Source organism: Crinia signifera, chromosome 7 (genome assembly GCF_055691185.1).
Source record: "Crinia signifera chromosome 7, ASM5569118v1, whole genome shotgun sequence".
Lineage (NCBI taxonomy): Eukaryota > Metazoa > Chordata > Amphibia > Anura > Myobatrachidae > Crinia > Crinia signifera.
Genome location: NC_139223.1, coordinates 103,826,698 through 103,832,697, shown reverse-complemented (window position 1 = coordinate 103,832,697; position 6,000 = coordinate 103,826,698).

Below are 6,000 nucleotides of genomic sequence, written 5' to 3'. Positions count from 1 at the left end.
CTATTATAAATATCATGCTGCTTTTTGTATATTAATTATATATATATTTGTATATTTTGTACATGAATTCTGTTCCCATTAATTGGATTATGTAGAGTTGCTGATTTGCTCATTATTAGAATATATATCACCTTGTTGTACATAATAAGACATGAGAACTAACCCCGCCAACCATGAATAAGTTTCTATTTCCGCCAACCACAGCTCAGATGACAATAGATAGCACAATAAGAATTATAACCAACTTCTGCCAACCATGGATACGTAGGTCCCATTTCCGCCAATGACAGTTCATGTGAAAGTAGATAGCAACTATTTCCGGCAAAATGTCGCTTACTACTCTTCCGCCAAACACGTTCTGCTGGGTTCCCTGACCTCCGCTGCTTCCGCCAACAATTACGGTGCACTTCCGTCCTGCATGGCAAGCGCAGCGGGGATCGCTATGGGAGAGACACAGGTATCACTCTAAATTACTCATACTTAGTGTATGTCCACTGTCAGGTATGGTCTCCTCTTGCTGAAAAAGCAGCAGTATGTCTCTGATCTCCAGATAAACAGGGGACTCAGATGATCATGTGACCAAATCTATTAGAAAACAGCTGTTTGGGGTCTTATCATTTTAGAATTTATTATTTTAATAATTTTTAATACATGAAATGGATAATGTTTGTATGTCTTCTGTGCTTGCGATTCTCATATTGAAATTTCAATTACACACGGATAGGTACACCTATAATTTATTTTGTAATCAAGCTAGGGGTATTTATACAAGCCCCAGGACACTAGTGATTCATTCAGTTTTTTTGCTCCTGATGAAGACGTTGGTACTTCCAATTTGAAACGTGTTGAGCTTTACAGCCTTACTGAAGCCTTTTATCTACTAATGAGACTTTGTCTGCACACCACTGCATTTTATCTTTCTACTACCCGGACCGGCTTATTACAAATGACATCTCCAGGTACTGCCACCTTAATTCAGCCAGGGAGTTGCTTTCACCATCATTTGCCCTGTACCCCTTTTTGTTGGGAGCGCTCCCCACTGGGTGAGGTTTTTATGGGGAGTGGTCCCTTAAAAAAAAAAAAAACACCACTGCCTCCCTGAGTCCGGGCAGCGCCGCTGAACTGTCAATCAGCTGCTGCCCGGACCTGCGCCCGGGCACCCCATCCCTGTCCCCGACAGCCGGCTTGTCATAAGCAGGTGCCGGGGACTTCAATAGAAAAGCTGGAGGGGAGGGGGGAGGAGGAGGCGAAAGATGAGGTGAGACAAGTGGCTATGGGGAGTGGTATAATGCCATAATACCTTGAAGGAATTTACCAGCAAATCCCATAGTTCTAAGCACATCAAAAGCAAAGGGCCACGAAATGTGGTCAAAAGCTTTCTCGGCATCCAGTGCCAGGAATAAGGAATGCAAATTTTGTAAATGGATAGAGTGAATTATATCAATAGCTCTTCTGGTATTATCAAGCGCTTGGTGATCTAGTTGCCGAAGAAAGTACAGATTCTTACCTGTTATTATGCTTTCCTCTACTCCACCATGGCAGCCACTAATGGGTTAAGTCCTGTAGGGTAGTACACTGGAAAGGAAAAACAAACAAAGAACACTGGCCCCTATATAAGCTCCTCCTACATAGGTATCAGTGTCTTAGTTATACAGTTTTTACTCGTATAATAATCATACATAATCAATGGGGAGGGAACTACGCTGCCATGGTGGAGTAGAGGAAAGCATATTAACAAGTAAGAATCTGTACTTTCCTCTACCTTCCCATGACAGCCACTAATGGGTAATACCCAAGCAGTTATATTCACTGGGTGGGATAAATAATACACAAGAATATCAGGTTACTTCACCTCATCCTCAAATAATATATTACTGGAGTCTTCTTCCCTTCCTTTTTTTTTTTTTTTTAAACAACGGCACTAAGAACCTTCCTGCCGAATTTTGCATTAGAAGATGCGGCCAGGTCCACTCTATAATGTTTTGTGAATGTGTGAATTGAGGACCAGCAAGCTGCTTTGCAGAGTTCTTCTAGAGAAGCTGCTTCTTTCTCCGCCCAAGAAGCTGACATAGCCCTAGTCGAATGGGCCGTAAGGCCCACAGGAGGTTGTTGACCTCTGATTCTGTAAGCTTCTATGATCCACAATTTAATCCACCAGGATAAAGTAGCTTTACTGGCCCCTTGACCTTTGTATTTTCCCTCAGGCAAAATGAATAGTCTCTCCATTTTTCTATATGCTTCAGTCCGCTCTAGATATACTTTAAGTGCCCTTACTACATCTAACTTGTGTAGTCTTTCTTCTTTAGAATTAGTAGGGTTTGAACAAAAAGACGGGAAAACAATTTCTTAGTTGATATGAAATGATGAGACCACTTTCAGAAGAAACTGTGGATTAGTTCTTAGTACCACCTTTTCCTCAAAGAAATTCAAGAAAGGCTGCCTTGTCCAAAGAGCTTGCAGTTCAGATACCCTCCTGGCCGAGATAATAGCTATTAGAAACACAACTTTGATTGTCAACCATTTTAATGACACTTCATGAAGAAATTCAAATGGCGGATCGACCAATACATTGAGTACCAGGTTGAGGTCCCACGGTGCTAATTGTGGAATGATGGTTTAATTTGTGTTGCCGCTTGTACAAATCTCTGTACATACTTATCTTCAGCTACTGTAGTTTCCAGTCAAGCATTACTGATAAAGCTGAGATTTGAACTTTGATGGAACTGGTAGATAAATTCCTATCTAGTCCCGCTTGAAGGAACTCCATTACCGTGGGTAACTTATTAGGATGTTTACTGGATGACCTACAGAAAGTAACATACATCCTCCATACTCTATGGTAGGTTTTAGAAGTAAACCTCTTTCTTGCTTTAAGGAGAGTTCCTACTACCTTCTTAGAAAAACCTCTTTCTACTAATAGCTGGGTCTCAGTAACCATGCCGTCAATTTCCAGCTAGGCAGTTGAGCCTGCCACAAACCATTTTGACTGATCAAGTTCTGATCCGGCAGTACCCAGGGCTTGTCTATTGCCATCTCCATCAGCTTGGGAAACCAATGTGGAAGAACTGCAATAACTGTTGCCTTCTCTTTTTGAATCTTGGTCAGTAATTTTGCTATAACCGGAAAAGGAGGGAACACATACACCAGATTCTCTTTCCATTCTATCGTCAGAGCATCCGACTGCTCTGCTTGTGGCTCCCAGTGTCTCGAAAAAAAAACCTCTGTACTTTTGAATTTTTCACTGTGGCCATCAGATCTATCTTGTGTAGCCCCCACATCTCCACTAACTTTTTTAATATCTCCGGTGACAACTCCCACTCTCCTGGCTTTATCAGATGCCTGCTGAGACTGTCGGCCTGCCAGTTTTCTCTGCCCACTACAAACACCGCTACCAGGCTGTTCACTCGGTTTTCTGCCTAAGTGAAGATCTTCGCTACTTCTGTCATCAGCTCTCTGCTTCATGTTCCGCGTTGTTTGTTGATGTATGATACTACAGACTGGTTGTGTGACCTTATGATTACATCTCTTCTGAGCAGCAGGTTTTGCAGATGTTGGCACACCATAAGAACTGCCCTTATTTCTCTGATATTTGAGTGTTTCTGACTTATTTCTTGCGACCAGATTCCTTGAGCTATGCAACCTCCGCATACTGCCCTCCATCCTGACTGACTGGCGTCGGTGGTTAGCACTACTTGTTGTGTTATTGCAAACATCTTTCCTTCATCTAGTTTTTGCTTGTTAGACCACCAGGTTAAATCCTGTCTTGCTCTTATTGATAGTCGGATGGACTGACTTTTGTTTTTTCCATCTCCATCTTACTGTGTGAGAAAATAATTTTGTAGTGACCGCATGTGAAACCTGCCCCAGGGTACCGCGTCTTTTGCTGCTGATATAAGACCGATGACCTTCAGAAAGTCTCCTGACGATGCCCATCTTTTGTCTCGAAGCTTGACCACTTCGTTTAACAGCTTTTTCTTCCTGTCTTCTGTCAATTTTATCGTCATGGAGAGAGTGTCTATTGAAACCCCTAGATATTTCACCATATTATCTGGCTCTTTTTTCGATTTATTGACCATCCATGGTTCTCCAGGTACTGCATCACCTTCATCATGTGTTCTTCTGATTGCACCCTTGTTTGGGCCATGATAATAATATCGTCTAGGTAGGGCCACACTGAGATGCCCTGCTGTCTTAAGTTTGTGATCAATACTACCAGGACTTGTAAAGGTTCTGGGTGAAGTGGCCAACCCAAAAGGAAGAGTGATAAACTGATAAATTTCTTCTTTTAAATGAGACCTTAGAAATTTGTGATGCCCTGGAAATATGGGCATGTGTAAATAGGCATCTTGTAAATCTATGGTCGTTAAGAATGCCCCTCTTTTGATATCTGGCAAAATTGTTCTTAGAGACTCCATCTTGAACTTCTTCTTCACTATTACATAAGAGTTCAGTCTTCTCAGGTTGAGGATTGTCCTGAAGCCTCCGGACGGTTTCCTGACCACGAAAAATCTTGACTGCCAGCTTTGATACTCTTGATCTTTTGGTACTTTTTCTACCACCTTCTGGCGAATCATTTTGCTTAGACTGGTGAATAAAACAGATTTTTCTTCTGGATCCTGTGGCATGGGAGACTTTGTTTTTCCAGTATCCTGGGTGTTTTACAAATTCAATCTTGTATCCGTACATTACAATTTCTAACACCCATCTGTCTTCGACAGATTGGGACCAGACCTGCCCGTATTCCAGCAGTCTGCGCTCAACTGTCACTCTGGTGTCATTGACTGAACTGTCTGGAGGTATATCTTCCCTCTCTTCCACTTTGGCCACAAATTTTTTTTTGGCTGCCTGCCCAGGATCTTCTGTAATTCCTACATGGTCTGTAGGTTCTTGCTTCCCTAAATTCATTCTGTTGATATCTGAAGAGTCTGCTAGAAAAACTCTTTTTAGCTTTGTTCTGCGACAGCCAAACACACTTTCCACTGCACAGTTTTGTAATAATGTCGTCCGAACAAATACTGTCCCTGAAAGGCAGAGATATCAATTTTTGTTTGGATTGTGTATCCGCTGCCCAAGGCTTCAGCCATAAAGCTCTCCTAGCCACAGCCATAGTGGCTCCAGTTCTGGCCGCCAGCTTCACTGCATCCAATGACGCGTCACAAAGGAATTCTACTGCGACCTGAATATTTTGAATCACTTTTATCAGTTCAGACCTTTTGATACCATCTAAGGTAACTGATTCTAGATCTTGGCACCAGGAACGTAACACTCTGGATGTAACCGCCATTGCTGACTAAGCTTTCATTGCTGCTCCAGCAGTAACAAGCTGCTTTCTAAAGCTGGGTACACATCTATACAATTGTCGGGCCGTTCTTCCGTTCCGGGACGGCCGTGGAGATTGTATAGGTGTGTACGCTGTCCCAACTCCAACGTCCAAAAACGGTCTTATCCATCCATACTCGGTCGGTCGAAGGTTCAGTGCTGTTTAATATTCATCCGACAGGACGGGCCCATATCGGAACAAAAGTGCAGTGTGTACGCACGTTCTATCAATATGCTGGCCATTCTTGCGACTATACTGCCAAAGCTGGAATTCCCATGTGGGCATTCCATAGCTACATGATCTCCCCATGTATATTTAAATAAATAATCGTTGAAATATGTATGGTTTCATTCCCATTCAATAGGGAGCATATATTAAATATCACCGGCTGACAAAAGTCGCGTACCCCATCTGTTACAAGCTGCAGCTTCTTTCTGTTTTTTATGTTTTTTGTTAGTACCCGCATGCCGGGGTTTTGGTATTCTCCATGTACTGGAGAACCTGGTATTGGGGTCCCTTGACTCTTCCACAAGGAGGGGGGGGGGTAATGTTAGGAGTCATCACCTATGACTCCTATCTGTCTTGCCTGTCATGGGTTTATTGCAGCCTGTAGTTGGTATCGACTCTCTGGTGGCCTCCAGTGGTGAGTCCGTGCCATTTCAGTCCAGTCCTCTGTGCAT